The 16816-nt window shown below is 41.5% G+C and overlaps 1 long non-coding RNA gene and 1 pseudogene across 1 annotated transcript; one reads left to right on the plus strand and one right to left on the minus strand.

The window, feature by feature from the left end:
- The window catches only part of LOC122346156, a 78029-nt pseudogene that overhangs the window by 18665 nt on the left and 42548 nt on the right, over positions 1–16816 (plus strand).
- On the minus strand, positions 13507–14197 carry LOC122345411. The gene is made up of 3 exons (XR_006250997.1): positions 13879–14197; positions 13699–13777; positions 13507–13561 (listed from the first exon to the last, which is right to left on the minus strand). It is a non-coding gene; the product is annotated as an uncharacterized LOC122345411 (long non-coding RNA).

The raw sequence follows: 16816 nt of genomic DNA on the forward strand, positions 1-16816 counted from the left end.
AATTAAATCTGTTTAAGTTTATCTGTTTAAGTGCTCTTCACTCTAAACCACACCCGTGACAGCACTATTATTAACAAAATGGAAATGCCTTTATTCAGACGTATGCATTAAATTGATTGCAAGTGGCTTCAATTCAGTGCTGTTGTTTTGAACCTTATGCTTATAATAGAATATTGAAAAAATGGTTTCAAAACAATAAATAAATAAATAAATAAAAATAATATATATATTTATTTATATATATATATATATATATATATATATATATATATATATATATATATATATATATATATATTTATTTATTATATATATATATATATATATTTATTTATATATATATATATATTTATTTATATATATATATATATATATATATATATATATATATATATATATATATATATATATATATATATTTATATATATATATATATATATATTTATATATATATATATTTATATATTTATATTTATATATATATTTATATATTTATTTATATATTTATATTTATATATTTATTTATATATATATATATTTATATATATTTATTTATATATATATATATATATATATATATATATATATATATATATATATATATATATATATATATATATATATATATATTATATATTTATCTATATATATATATTTTCAACTGTAATATTAAGACATATGACCAACAAGGCAGCATGTCTAAAAGATTTCTGAAGGATCACGTGACACTGATCTGGTCTTTAAAGGGATAAATTACATTTTAAAGTCACTTGACATTGTATTTCACGCCGCGAAATACTTCCTATCTATTTAGTATCATAACATTTCTTCGATTTATTTAAAAGTGATTCCCATGATTCCACCGCATTTCCCGAATAATGCTCTTCCCGGATAATCCAATCAGAGTTTCAGTGCAAAGTCATCCAGTGGCGTTCGACAGACGCGAGATACGAGCTTCAAGACTGCCGGTTCATTAACTGATTGCCTTTAGCTACAATTTAATTTGTTCGCTGTGATAAAGATCACTGGTAGACAGGGATAAGGGCTATTGATTCCAGATGATTTGTCCTTATAGAGCAGACCGGGGAAGGATGTGTGTGAATCACAGTGAAATGTGCTAATTGAAGAACGCTAAAGTCACTGCAGCCGGTTTGGCTATTTTTGCCACTTTGATTTAATTATGCACGTAATTAGCACCATCGAGTCTGCTTTACAGTAATCCTGTTATGCTATTTTTTGCGTATACGATATTTTGCATATGTGAGTGTGTGAGAGTCAGCGAGCGATTGCATTTAGGTTTTCGACGAACCCACGCTTTAAAACTCGGATGTTATTAACATACACGTAACAAACGATCGATTTTTCGGAACGAAATCACACGATGTCAGTCCATTCTCCGAGTCATCAATACGAAGTCATCGAAACGCATTTGCATTTCGACGGTATTTCATGCAGGAATGCACTCAAAGGAAATTAAATATGAATCAACATCTTGCCCTGGCAGTTCGTATCTAGAATGATGTTTCGTGCTAGTTTATTTCTGTCAGTGATTTATGTAGCCTTTTCCCCCGTCCTTATGCTGTGTACGGAGCGTCCCGTCTCTTGACATGTTGACTACTGGAATTAAACAAAAGCTGACAGGATTGAGCAGTTACCCACAATTCTGTTTCATGTGGTGACAGGAATAGAGCCAGGCTTCTGTGGTAATGGACATGATAGCAGGGAGAAAATAGAGATGCTATGACAGCCAAAACTCGACGCCTTTTAATATGAGAAGGCAAAATATGATGAGATGTCACGAGTAATTTCATGAAAAATACAAACAGCATTTAGGTTTTTTCGAAATGACTCGCAATGGACAGCGACCATGCTTCAATTGTACTTTTTTATGCATATTTATCTTTATATTAAAACGTTCTAGCTGTGTTGTCTGGTTTTAGTCGGCTATATTAATCCTGCATTATGTTATCTTTATTTAGCACTATTACTTTACATGCTGCCTGATTTAAATGTGATTTATATTCCCATGCAAATATCTGCCAGATCCAGAAAGTGCATTAAACAGTGCATTAAAGTTTTGTAGCTACAGTAAAAGAAAGTTGGACGTCTCTTTTAAAGCTGTTGCGTGCTGGAATTGTTTGTTTGTTTTTCGTGCGTATGGAAGGGGCTCGTATGATGTGCGCGGGGCGTTTAAAAAGCGGGGAAATCATTTTAGCTAACGCCATCTAATCTGATACGCAGATAGAAACAAAAAACCTTTTGATATGCGCACACGTTTATTTTAAAGAAAAGCTGTGGGACGTTCAGCTGAAGCTTGCCAAGGCTTATGACAAATATTTCAGTTCATCATATTCCTTCCGGCATACTACCTTTGCACCTATTTTCAAATGTTGATCATTTCACTTTATGCTTGCTATAATGAAGTCACTAATGATTAAGTAAAATGCAGAAATGCAGACACATTGATTCAAATATGTATAGTACAGTGAATGCAACTTCACTAGCCTGCTATTCTTTTTCTATTTTATCTGTTTTCTTTATTTATTATATAATAATAGTAATAGCATTATTATTGCTAGGTGTGCTGGATTGAGGTAACTGAGGTCATTTGTTACAGCATTTGCTGTTTTGTTGATTTTGATTGCTTTCATTGTCAAATTGCTTTCTTTGTTAAATGTTAACTAGCCAACCTCAATGTTACCAAGCACAGATACAATTTTTATTGGGTTATTTACCAATGCGATCTTTTAACATTTAATAGCTTTTAAAGACTTTGGCATCATTTTACAATAAGGTGTGATTTGTATTAACTAACACGAACAAGCAATGAACAATACATTTATTACAGTATTTATTCATGGTTAGTTAATAAAAATACAATTATTCATTCTTGGTTAATGTTCACTCACATGTGACCAAATTTCAGATTTGAATAATGCATCGATTAATGCATGCTATAGAGGTATTGTTCAGTCTTAGTTCGTGCTAGCTAATGTTGTTAACTAATGTTAACTAATGCACTTTGTTGCAAAGGGTTACAATTATTCGTAACTGTGAGCAGCCTATCAGATCTCATGATTGCGCGTATAAAAAGTGCGCCAAATGAAAACGAAAAGTCCTGATATGGACACGCAAAAAAATAGCTTTGGGCGTGTTTATGTTATAGGCGATGGTTAAGATTAGGGTCGGGTAGATACGTATCATATGCACGCGAAAACCCTATCATAAGACGTGCGTATCATACGCCAAACCCATTTTTGCGCATCCATACCAAGGGTTTGGACGCGTGCTATTTATACGCGTTCTCGTGAGACCAACAGCAATGATAAAGAATGCATTTACGTGTCCAAACTTTTGACTCCTTTCAAATTAGAAAGAATGCCTCGCATGCGAGGAGCGCACATCGACACAAAGGCGCTAAATGACGAGGCTTGTCGCTTTTGTTTGTGGCGCATCACCTGTACGCCTGCAGGTGCAGGTGGGCTTTCGGTGACAGGTGGCGTTTGGGAAAAGGAGGAGGGCTTACTGTGGGGCCTCCAGGCTGATGGGGAAATGCTTTGCCTCGGAAGTATTGTGCCTGACACATGCTCCGTCTGCTGCCTCCGCGCCGACCCCTGCCTCTTTTGTTATGCTGATTAAGGCAACAGGCACCGTCTTTTGTTCAAGTCAGAGGACGCGAGAGAGAGAGACAGAGAGCGAGCACGGAAGGATGGTCACGCTCTCCGTGACCTATAGTCTTCTCTTCTGTAACGTCACAAGGTGCGCGCAACAAAAGCGAGCCAGCATCGGCGGAGTCCTTCACATCGCGACGCGAGCTGAGCTTGACGCAACTCTTCCCTTCACACACGCCGGCACCGGACTTATGCACGCTCCTTTATGCCATTTTTTTTAGCCAGGAGTCGCGAAAAAAGCGATTTGACCGATGCGCGAAAGGGAACGCGGACCCGATAAATAGATGCTGGCCGCCGCCGTCGTGAAACTGATGGGGGGAACGTAAAATCGGACTCCGGGGAGAACTTAAAGCGGACTCTTCTCGTAAGAAAAGCGGAAACTGCGGGGAAGGGAGACAACGATCCCGCTGCTTTCAGAACTTGGACAGCTCCTCGTTCATCCGCCTACACGCGTCCGCCGCGAGAGGATCCGTCCAAACTACGGCGCAAAACCCGATTCTGGTTCTCCCAGAAGGCATGGCGGGCGTACTTCAGGAGAGAAGCAGCTTTTCGAGAAGTTCTGGCAGGGCACGTTCAAAGCCGTGGCGATGCCGAGACCCGAGAGCATCATCGTCGCCAGCATCACCGCGCGGAGAGCCGTGACAAAGTGAGTTCTTCAGCCCGAGGCTTCTCATGCCCTTTCTCAGCGTATATGTTGAGGATCGCAGGAACGGTTTAGCAGTCGTTTTGTCTCAGAATGACATTTAAAGTGCTTCGCGTTTGAAGCATCAGACTTATTTAGAGTGCCACACATGGTGACACGTTATTTTAAGGTATGCTTGTTACGTGTGCTTGCTATTAGAATCACGCGCATCTAACCATAACCAAACAGTAAGCACATATCCTTAAAATTGGTGACCATTTGTATTCTTTTCTACCATGGCATCTCGAGAAGCCCTCTCAGTCGGTCGCCTTGCTGTCGGTTGCTCGTGCAACTTTTTGTCCCATTTTCATACCGCGCAAAACAATTCTGCCCGCGCTCCACATTCATCATTGGCCGTCCTTCACTGGAGGCCAGTCAGTTTCACTCTTGCACACATAAGTGCACAGCAGAGCGAGAGGCTACACGGAGTCCTAATGAATCAAGTCAGAGTAGAGCCCTTCATCGTGCCCTTAGGTTAGGACATGAAGATGATCTCAGCGCCTTCTCCTTCACCCATGAATTAGGAGGCATGGCAGCGTGTCGAACAGAGAGAAAAGGCGAAATAGCGATAGAGAAACCAGGGCTTTGCTTCCCTTTCCTTCATTTCCTGTTAATCAGGATCAAGCCTTACTCCTCGCTCATTACGCCGGTAAGGAGTGCGTAACTGATTCGTGATTCACTCTATCTTTCCATGCACTGTATAAGTCATCTCTGGAGTTTTTAGGGGGCTTCGTCTACTCTGTTCCTCGTCGAGACACCGGTTGAACATGCATTAAAAAGTGGCATGTTGTTAGTGGCTGCATGCATTTTACAAAGCTTCCGTGAATCGAAAACGTACCGCAAACCTGCTACTTTCCGGTTCCTGTGAAATATAGTTTCGTAACTTTATGTAGAGAAATAGCCACTAGAAGCAACTTAAATGACGCGATCGGCCTTAAGAGTAAAACCAGCTGTTTGAAATGTAGGTTGCTTGACTCAAAAATGCACAAAAATCACAATTCTGCAATGGTTTACTCACCCTCGTGTTGCACCGTAAGTTTTCAGGAAACACTCTTGTCATAATAGTCTGCGTAAGACATGTCAAAACTCTCAAACGTTGTTTATTTTTTTTTATGTCGTTGCCATCACCGGAGAGAACGCTAAGATTGTTAATTTAGCTTTGAGTAGCCTCTCCTCGCTTGTTCTCGTCCTCTCTATCTGTTTATCTCACCGTGATATTTACATATTCATAAGGCTGCTCGCCCTTCAGGGTGCACCTGACGTTGATGTTGATGTGCGCGAGGCTGGTAATGACAGTAACATCTACAACCAAACCAATTTAACCAGCGCCATCTGCAAATTCAGCATTCGGGTTTGTCTTGGTTGTTTTTCCTACAGGCACGGATCAGACATTTTAAGATGTTGAAACGGCTGAGGAATAAAAGGATTTATTTCAATTTGCAGTAATAAATCACGGGGCATAAGGCCCATTAGCTTGTCGCATCAGCTGCATGGCTGGAGAAACATCATTATTGGTTATTTCAGCAGAAAAATGCCGTCACCTATGCGTCACGCTTAGCCCACTTTCCCCGCTTCACACGGTTTTTTTTTTTCTCTACTTAATCGACCGTGTTTCATTTTCTTATTCCTCCTCCTCCTCGCTGGTGGTGTCACTGAGCTTTAAAGAGGCCCACAGCGCAGGGCAATTACAAAGAGTGTTGCTGATCCTCGTCTGTAGACCTAGTGTTTTCTGGCAGGACTGGAGAGATGAGTTGAGTCCCGTGCAGCCAGAGGGTCCTGCCCCCGGCCGCTGTAGCCCCACAAGCTGTTCTTCTCAGCGGCAGACCTCATTAAAAATGCATGGGGTTTTAGCTGGACCGAGTATAAGTGTGTTTGTGTGGGTTAGGAAGCAGATGGCCCGTGGGAGAAAGGGTAAGGGGGAGAACCCCGTCCCCTAGCAGCTGTTAGTTTAACAAGGAGAATAAAAAAGATTAGGGTAACCAATCCGGGAATGGGACTGCACCCAAATGCAAAAGAAGAGAAATTGCTATACTGCAATAAAAATTCTCTCTCTCTCTCTCTCTCTCTCTCTCTCTCTCTCTCTCTCTATATATATATATATATATATATATATATATATATATATATATATATATGTATGCTGTAAACCTTAAGTCGCATGGGTATCTTTTAATATGTTCCATGAAGATATTTAGTGCATTTCGTGAAAAACACCGAAACTGATTTCGGATCATTTTTTAGCATTCGGTTTCAGAGCGTACCTCTTTTCAAATAGTTATATGTATATATTTATGCCATATTTAAAGGCCAGATTTATTCGTGCAGTGCATTCCCACACGCTGGACTGTTATTTCATACGAAATAAATTGGTTCAACTTCAGCGTTTATCGCAGATTTTTAAAATAAAAATTGCTGCTGTAAATAATAGACTTTTATTTTGCGATCCTGTTCTGAATACCATAATAATAACAGCAATAATGATTTAGTTTTGGAGTACGGGGGAACTAAAATACTTATTTACGCAATTTAAATAAACGCTTCCATCAATTCATTGGCATTACTTCTAAATAGAGTAAAATGTGACTTGTACACTTTTTGTTTTCTCTCAACAATGCAATTTTGACCCCGCAAGAGATCGTTTTGGTGCTAAGTGGTAACAAGCACGTCATCTTTAAACCAGCTTTAAAATTGCTTTTCATTTTGCATCGTTCCAAGCTTATTTTCTTGGCCTTTTCGCAATATCCTCCCGGAAGTTTTATTTTTCTTGAAGACAAAAGGTGTTTGCTTTGAGAAGGAATTGAGTTTACCGAGTCGCTTGTTTCACAGATTGATTGCTCCTCTGCTATTGATTCGACTGGGTGAAACCAAATGAAATGAAGACCGCGTTACCCTTTCCTTCATTACGGTAACCCAATCAGCGTGCGTGAGATTTTCGACAGCCATTTCCCGACTTCTGATGGATTAGACCGCCACTGACCTGCAAATCGTTATAAAAATAATGCGTTTCATGTAACGCTTTCTTTGCCGCTCCGTATGCAAGCCATTATGTTTTGTTTTTAATTAAGTAGTCGCCACGCACCCGGGCTACCGCTGAAGTGATGACATGAATAGAAGGACAATGATTTCATTGCTCTCATCGGCGAGGTCTTGTACGCTCAGCCTTTCTTTTGATTTTGCTGAAAGCAGAAGGAAGCGCGTCTTTGTCGAAAGGTTGCGCGTGTCAGGGCCTAACGCAGAAGCCAGTCAGAACTCTCAGTTCTGTTTAGTTCCAATTCACTTGATTTAAATCAGCTGAAGCGCGGTCGCAAATAGACCTGTTACATTCCAGGCAATCTAATTTCGACGCTTATTTTGTTTTTTGCCAGGCTCTCTGTTTTGTTCTTCTGGGTGGGTGGGGTCTCTGAAGGGACTGTAACCCCTGGAGCTGAGCTCTGGCTCAGAGACAGCTGCAGCGCTGTAGAAATGCTGATATGGTTGCCAGGCCTGCGGGGTTCAGCTATAATTCCTTTTAAATGTAGTCACTGCTACATTCCAGCACATCCTCTAAGAGGTTGGAGAGACACGTTTTTATTTAGCCGGAAGTGAGTCCAACATTCAGTCGGCAGCGAGATGAAAGGCGCAGCTGTGGAAGACCAGGGAGATGCTGAAACGCGGTATGTGTCTTGATATGGAGGACTTATGTTGGCGATCTGCAAGAAAGTATTTCTCGTCTTCGACGGCTGTGCCGAGAAAGTCCAAATAAAGTCTTAATTGTCATTACATAATGCATTTAACGGCGTAAAAAAATATGAAGTGCAAGGGTGTGCTGCCATCCGCTTTAGAGATGTATTAAATCCGGGAAGGCTGGTTTTCACAATCTAGTTACTCTTGGTTTGATTATTACCTGCACATTAAATCGCATTTCTCATTTATGCTTCACCCCCCCTCTTACCTTTCTCTCGTGAAGCCCACAAACCTTAACTGTTTTCAGAGGCACTGTAGAACATCACTGAAAAGCTGGTGAGATTAAGGACAACGAGAACGAGGTGCAACCTGGGGTTATGCTGGAGTAATATTACCAGGATGAATAATCCATAAAGTGTTGGCACAGGACTGCATACATTTAGGGAAGTAATACTGATTCCATTAAATATTAACAGCCATATTTAATGAGCACAAATCCACTTGTGCACTTTTTCCCATGCCTTGATAATTTACGGACTAAAACCAATATACATTTCCGCTGAATAAAGTCCAACAGTAGCTCTTTTCAGCAAATTGTGACGTTCGGGAGAATTTCAGATGTAATGTATGCAAAACTGTCGGGACTCATAATGGACGACAAAAATTATAGATTAGAGCATGTGCAGAGTGGACATATTTCTATTTCACAGCGTTCTTCTTCTAGGAGAGGCCGCCGTCCTACATTTTAATGTTTTGTTAAGGATTGTGAAAATGTTGTGCAAAGATTGTCCCGGCCTGTTCACATTTTGCTGGATTGATCTTTTGAGAGGTGACGTCGGCTATTATTTTATTACTTTTCGTATGCGATATTTTTGTGCATAGCATTTGCAAATTCTATTGAACTTTTCCTATCGCGGTGTCTCTAAGCAAACAGAACCCAGAAAGGCTGTTGGGAAGAATCGCGGGGAAGATGGAGCAGGCAAACGAATGTTTTTGAGCATCTTGTCAGCGTTGAATGTTTACTCAAGGACACGACCGAACCAGTTTTTCCACTGGCTGCGTGTAGGCAGCAGCAAGCTGATTATTTGCTGATAATTTTTCCAGGCCTTTTGTCTTCTTTTAGCGGAAAGCCAAACCGACATTAATGTCAAGGTGTAACAAGGTGAAAAAAAAAATAGCAGACACGCAAAAGCATGTTTAACACGTATCAAACTATAACAAGCGACTGCACGGATGCTATAAATCCATACTGCTTTCATACGCAATTTCTGTATATTTTCAAGTAGATCGTATTAGTCATTCTAGACCTGAAATTAGTTATAGCTGTGCAGTATTTCCAAACTGGAACATTTCGCTGTTTGTATTACTCGCGCGTGCTCTCGTTTTGAAGCCTGCACCTTCCAGAGAAAGCATTTGGCGGCTACATAATGTCATCTAATTTCAGAAAGCGACCATTAGAATGCTGACTCTAATTCGCCGCGTTGCGTAAATTATCGTAATTTCTTTCTCTCTTGGGTATGCAGTGGTTACTTTTCTGAACTACGACAGACTGCAAGACGTATATATGGCTGACAAATGTAACCTTCAGAGGGCGCAGCCTTCAAAATGAGACACGGTCGCTGTCAGTCTGTGCAGGAGAATGCTACTCAAACAATTTCTATTATCTGTTCATCTCAGGAAAAATACGAAAAATATCTAGGTGCTAAGGAAACATTTTCATTTTAATTCAAGTAGTAAAACAACTTAAAAATAAATGCCAAACACATAACAAAATAACTTAAAATAAAAATTTTCTTAATAAATTAAAAACTAAATTAAAATGAAAATAATTTTCGAAAATCAAATATTTGACACATTAGTATCTGGACAAGCCAAACTTACAGAATCAATACTGTGCTAATATTTAAGGGAAAAAGCAGCACTCGTGCTTGTGTTATATTGTTTACATGATTCTTAATTGAAAAAAGTATGTTTTAGTACTACACTGCATTGTCCCCAATATATTGAGCATCCTCAATCAATCAAAAAAAAAAAAAGTTTGGCGCTGTCAGTGTCTGTTACGTTCAGAAAGTGTAATTAAAGTAGACGTATTATGTCTCTGGTGTCCCCAGAATGTGTCTGTGAAGTTTCAGCTCAAAATGCCGCACAGATCATTTTAAAAATGCCTATTTTGAGTGGAATTTGAGCAGATTTTCGTGCCTGTCTATTTAAATGCAAATGAGCCGCTAGTCCCCGCCCCCTTCTCCAGACTAGATCTGCGCCGTTACAGCTCTTACCTGCTAAAGACATCTGCTTTGATTCTGAACGCCATGTTTATCGCGTTGAAATCACGCGTTTTAAAGCATATTAGTTTAATCTTCTGGTATGTTACGGTTTTCTGAAGCACACGGCTAAAAGGCATGTGAGGACTAAACTACGTTCTCAATCACACACAAGTTTACACTAAAAACACACAAGTTATAAAAACACTCGGTTAATTATGTCTAGGGAAAAAAAATCACGTTTGTATTAGATCTGTGTGGCAGCAGCGATATAAGTTACAGTAAATAAATCAATAAAAGCACTGCTCTCTTGTCTCCTCCGAGGCTCTGTTAGCGTGTTTTGCTCAAACTTCCTCCATAGCAAAGCTTACAGATTAAGGGGTGGTGATATTATAATGAGATCCCTTTGCAACGTCACAAGGAGAGCGAAATCAGACAGTCTTACTTAATATTTTCTGGGTTAATCTTTGGTAGACGGACGGTTATGTCAGCAGTAAATCTGATGATGTGGCCCAGCTAATTAATAGGTATGCCATATGTCCAACTAACATGCTTCCTGCGATTTGTTTGTTAATTACTCGTACTGCTGCGCCGGCGACGCTGAACATCTCCCGCTCAACACGCACGCAGTCTTCAGAGACTCGATCAAGCAGGTTACGTCAAACCGAACACGAGCCGAGGAGGCAGGCGCATCTTACTACAAGCTGCGACTCGCGTGATCGCAGAGGTTACTGCCTATCAGCTCGCTTTAGCGCTATTTTCCCCACCGCCGACTCCTGGAGCGATCAAAGGCCATTATTAAAATGCAAACTTATCAAAGTCAAACCTTCATCGCTTAAATTAAATCATTTCAAGCTCGGCTGGCTCTCGCCTTCTCTGCCTCCCTTCATTTTTCATTTCCATCCCTTGCCCATCCTCATTTCGGGAAGACGATCTGCCACTCACGCAAAATTGCTTCCATTTGCATAACTGATGCTTCATTTGGGCCGGGACTGTTTCCGTGGCACAATAGCGAGGCAGCGACAGCAATAACGAGCGAATGGAACTCTCCCACCTCTCAATTTAGGGATCAATCTTGCAGTCAAGGACAAGCGTTCCTTAAGTTGACATTTCCTTTCCTTCACCCTCTGGCTGAGCAGATGTTCAGGCTTCAACTGTCTGCGGTGCTCCGATAGTAAGTCACCGAATGATTTATTCAGTCTCCAGGATGGGCTTTTTAAGATACCAGTCGAAATATTCTGTCGGCGTCCATATGTTGTCTTCATTGTTTTTCGTCTCTTTCGCATGTTTTTATCGACGCCGAACGGCGAAGGTCCATTTTATTTTACTTTTATTTACTCACCTCTTAAAATACTTAACAGTAATAATTTCAATAAATTCAAAACCTACAAATTTGTTCACTTTTGTGGCTCGTGGTGGCATAAAAATACAAAAATATCAATAGTTTTCAGTGGCTTTTTTGTAGGTGTCTTTCTGATTGTTTGACACATAGAGAACCCCTTCATTTATGCGTGTTTGATTTGAATTTTGTTGGATTTCTTGGACAAAAACCAAAAAATGCTTTTTTCCAACCACTTTGTTGAATCAAGTCCTCTATTATTCATTTATTTTATTGTGTTAAAAAAAGTAGCCTTCAACCGCTCAACTTAAGGAAGCTATTTTTAAAAAACAAAACTAAATGTCCCAGATGGCAATTGAGGGTTAATAAAGTATTATAATGATGCCTCTCTGTATTCTGGATTACTGAATACTGCATGGGAGGTTCGCAATAATTTACTCCAATCTTCCCTCTGATCATTACGTTTCCATCATATCTGCTCCTCAGTGAACGATATCAGCCACACATTTGGGAAAGAAGAAGTGACATGGACCGTCTGAGCCCAAAAGAGCGGTAGTGTTTGGGAGGTGCTTCATAAATTGCTACGGTCTCTTACGATGAGCAGTATCGCCGGTGACGTTTCAGCAGCCGACAGATTCAGCTGAGCAGTTGTTACCAAAAGCAAAGCTGACAGGTTTGCCGTTGTTCTCTAGATGCTGCGGCGCATCGTGAAGTGCATTAGAAAGATGTCCTCCTACAGCGATGATTTCTTTTTTTTTTTTAAAGTGTTCTCCGCTAACTCATTAAGCACTCCCGGGCTAACCTCGCGGTGCACTCCGCAAACACTGAAAAAGCGATGCGAGGGAAGTTCTTTTAATTTCCAACAAACAATTTAATTCTTCCCAAGCGAAGATTAAGCTATTAAAAGATTGCATCTCCACAGGCTTTGAAGAAAGTTTCTCATAGGCTGTTTTGTTTTTATTCGTGCGGAGAAAGGCATGTAGATAGGTGAGCGTTATTTCAAAACCTTCCCGTGTTTTAATTCTCCAGTAAAAGAAGTGCACTAGCGCGAATCAGGCCCTAAGTCTCTGATCAAGGTATATTGTGTTCGCGCACAATGGGACTTTCCAATCAGATGCTATTTAGCTACTCGACACGCAGCGGTTTTATTCAGCAGCGATGCTTTTTTGATCGTAGTTTACAAAGAAATCTGGACGACGTGTCAGTGTCCTCACGGTGGCTGTGAATTTATTCTTAAGAGGCCCGTTCTCTTCATCCGCGGTATGCTGAAAGTTCTTGTGCTTTGATATGAAATTTTCCTTTGTGTCAAAATCTGTAGGGAAATTGTAAGACTAATCACGGTTATTATTCTTTCATCCTCTCTCCTTTCTACTTTAAAGTATCGGGGTCATGAGGAAAAAGGTGCAAGAGCTGACAGGAGTGGAAGGAGGACGGCACAAATTTGACTGACACCGCCGAACGTATCGGTATAAAGAAGTTGTCAAGAAGAGGGCAAAGTAATGTCACAAGCTTGGAGTGGAGTGTAGTCTTTTAAGGCCTCTTTAAACTAGTGCTCCTTCTATATCTCTTACGGTTTATTATGATTTTCTGGACAGGAAGTTAAACATACATGTGGCCGGGCAAGTGAACTTGTACTAAATAAAAAAACACAAACACCGCCAGGACATCTAACAAATAAGGGTTCTTTTATTCTTGACTGAGCTTAAAAGGAAACTCAGCATTAAGGTCTAATTCAGGGTAAGACAAAGTAAAGAAAATAAAAATAAATAAATTTACAGAGACAACCAACTAATTAACGTCAGTGGTCTTAACTTTCCTGACGAGGTTTCACAGGATTACAGGCCCTTCAATTTTACCCGGTGCAAACAAGGTTACAAAAAGCGGAAAACGCAGCGTACAAAACAACGGCGTACAAAACAACGGCAGTGGCCTATATGTGCTCTCCTGTTTAAACAAACAAAGAACAAAAGAACATAAACATACATATCCCATTTGCGTATATATAGCTTCTTATAAGCATATTAATCAGAAAATACACAAAATGATACAGACTTTGAGACGATTAAATAAGCAACACTTACTCCGACTGATTCCACGAAGCACACAGCAAAAGCTCACATGGTCATTAACACTCGATCTCACATTTCGTTGCTCTCCCCTCTAACACAGTAAAGTATAAGAATTACTGCTCGGTAAACATATAATAACATACTTTACATTATTTAACACTTTAATTCTTGGGACATTTTATAGTAACTCACGCTCGATCTCCATTAACGTGGTCCGAATTTCCCTTCCCCCACTGGCGATCTCTCACGTGCAATAAGGCAACTCCTTTGTAATCGTCAAATGAAACCATGTACCCACACATTCACGAGTAGATATAAACTGGGATTTATCTCCTTTTAACAGTTTTATCAACTATTTCTTTGTGCAACGCTTTAACTCAGTTCTCCGTCGGTCGACGTGCACTTCTCTCTCTCATGTGCGCGAACGCTTATTTCTTAAAGGGGACAGCGCACATAACCACGTGATAGGAAATCAAAGGTGCATTGCCAGGGATATAAAATAAAATAACAGGTGAATTCTACCCGGTTACACTCTCCCTGCCTACAGTCAGCGTCCTCGATGACTACACAATACAATTTATTCATCCACTAATCCTTGTAGTTTACTGGATGTATACAAGACCACCCCTGCTAACACTTGGGAAAGAACATCGGGAGTAAAGGACACTGCATTACAGGAGGATTTGGGTAGTCTATTTGGGTTACTATGAACACCAGCATTTGACCGCTGTGTTCTACGGGCGTAGGATCGGGAGCATCCACTTGAGTATTCTCTGCCCTAGGCTTCCGGGCACAGGAACTGGTCTAGTCAACACTACATCTGTAGGTGAATCAGTCCTTTCAGTATCAGGTTGAAGGCTATCTTGAGCAGCCCTCCTCTTGCCACTCACTGCTTCATCACATGTTTCCTGTGCTTCTTCCACTTCAGCCCCAGCACAATCAAATGGTGCCACACCCAGTTGCTGTGACTCCTCAGGCATTGGGTCCTTCTCAGGATATATGGTTTCTTCCACAAGCACACATTCGGCATCTAACGAAGGCATCTCGTCCACCAACCCTGAGGTTGGTACTTCTTCTACAGGTCTCACTTTCCTCCGTGGCATTGGAACTGGTCTCGACAAAGCCTAATGCCTGATCGATGTACTCGCTTTGCAGGACCACCTTCAACTGGCTCCACAGTGTAGGTTGTCCCATGCACTTCCACCACCTGATAAACTGTGGGTGCCCAGGCGTCTTGAATCTTGTTTCGTCCCCTGGGGCCGATAACGTAAGTACACCTGCTGCCCAACCAGTACTTCGGGACAGTATACTCCACCCTCACGCTTGGCAACTCGATCTGCGGCTCTCCTTTCAGTGTATTCACGTGCCCTGGTATGAGCATCCCGGAGCCGCTCCTTATGGACGGACAACCAGGCAGGTTCTTTTTCTAGATCTGGCTCCTGACCCAACAAGGCATCTACTGGTAAGTGTGGCTGTCTCCCAAACAACATGTAATAAGGAGAGTAACCAGTGGAGGAATGTGGGGTCACATTGTAAGCGTACACCAGCTCGGGTAAGTACTCTGGCCATCTCCGCTTCTTCTCTGGAGGTAAGGAACGCAAGAGGTCGTGCAGAGTTCTGTTAAACCTCTCACATTGTGCATTCCCTGAGGGTGATGTGGTGTAGTGCGGGACTTTCTCTCCATATAGTTTACAAAGCTCTGCAATCACAGCACTCTCAAAGTTTCTTCCTGATCTGAATGAAGACGCTGGGGCACTCCATATTTGAGAAACCATTCCTTTAGAAGGATCTTAGCAGTAGTGTCCGCCTTCTGATTATGCAGTAGGAAATGCCTGACTGAACTTCGTGAATACATCAGTAACAACCAGGACATTTTCCTGCCCATCAGACGCAGGTTCCAATGTGGTGAAATCCATTGCAACCACTTCTAGGGGATGAGAGGCCAGAATGGGGTCCAAGGGGCTTGAATCTTGGGCTGCGCGCATTTTGGCTAGCACGCACCGTTGACACTCCTTAACCCACTTATCCACAGCATTATACATCCCCACCCAATAACAACGCTGCTTGAGTAGGGCCAGTGTTCGCTCTATGCCTTGATGCCCCATTTGGTCATGGACACTCCGCAACACCGTTTCAACGAGACATTCAGGGAGCAGCAACTGTTGGCACTCCCCATAGAAGACGTCGTCCACCATTCTGTACATCAGTCCATCTTTCTCTTGAATCTTGTCCCACTGCTTAAGCATCAACAGCACCTGTCTGGACAAGTACTTCCTCTCTCGATTTGTGGGCTTCCTCTTCTTGTCCCAGAAACTTTTGAGCACACTGATAGTAGGATCTGTCTCCTGAAACTGACGAAGATCATCCTTTGTGTATCCAGGTAACGTTGGAGTATTCTCCAGGGGTTCCTCCCCAGTCTCTCTATCCTCCATAGCTGCCTGTAGCATTCCTATTCCTCCCTCTCCAGGACTCGCTGCTAGCACTGCCAGATCTTCTCCGACTGCAGTCCCTGTACGAAGCCCACTACAAATAGCTACACATCCATCGCACTCTGAATCCTCAGTTTCCACGCTTCATCCCTTCCAGTCTTGGCCTTCTAGAGAGGGCGTCAGCTGCGGTGTTACACCTTCCAGGGCGGTACTGCACTTCAAAGTCAAATACTGCAAGTTGCGCAGCCCACCTCTGTTCAATGGCTCCCAACCTAGCCGTGTTGAGATGGCAGAGAGGATTATTATCCGTTAGGACAGTAAACTTGGATCCCAGCAAGTAACTCCTGAACTTCTCCACCACAGCCCATTTGAGTGCCAGAAGCTCCAGCTTCATACTGCTGTAGTTCCTGTCGTTCCGCTCTGCGCCTCAACCTTCGACTTGCATAGGCTATCACAGTCCTACTTCCTCCTTGTTGCTGATACAGCACAGCACCCAATCCTAGATTACTGGCATCGGTCTCCAGCACAAAAGGTAGGGTAAAATCTGCATAGCCTAGTGTTGGAGCACATGTAAGCTTCTCTTGAGATGCTCAAGGCTTTCTGACACTCCGCTGTCCAGGAGCCCTTAAACAGTTTGTTAGCCTGAATAACACTCCCTGGTGGACACACTTGTTTACGACATCATGGAGTGGACCAGCCAC

The sequence above is a fragment of the Puntigrus tetrazona genome, chromosome 5, assembly GCF_018831695.1.
Source record: "Puntigrus tetrazona isolate hp1 chromosome 5, ASM1883169v1, whole genome shotgun sequence".
NCBI classification, from domain to species: Eukaryota; Metazoa; Chordata; class Actinopteri; order Cypriniformes; family Cyprinidae; genus Puntigrus; species Puntigrus tetrazona.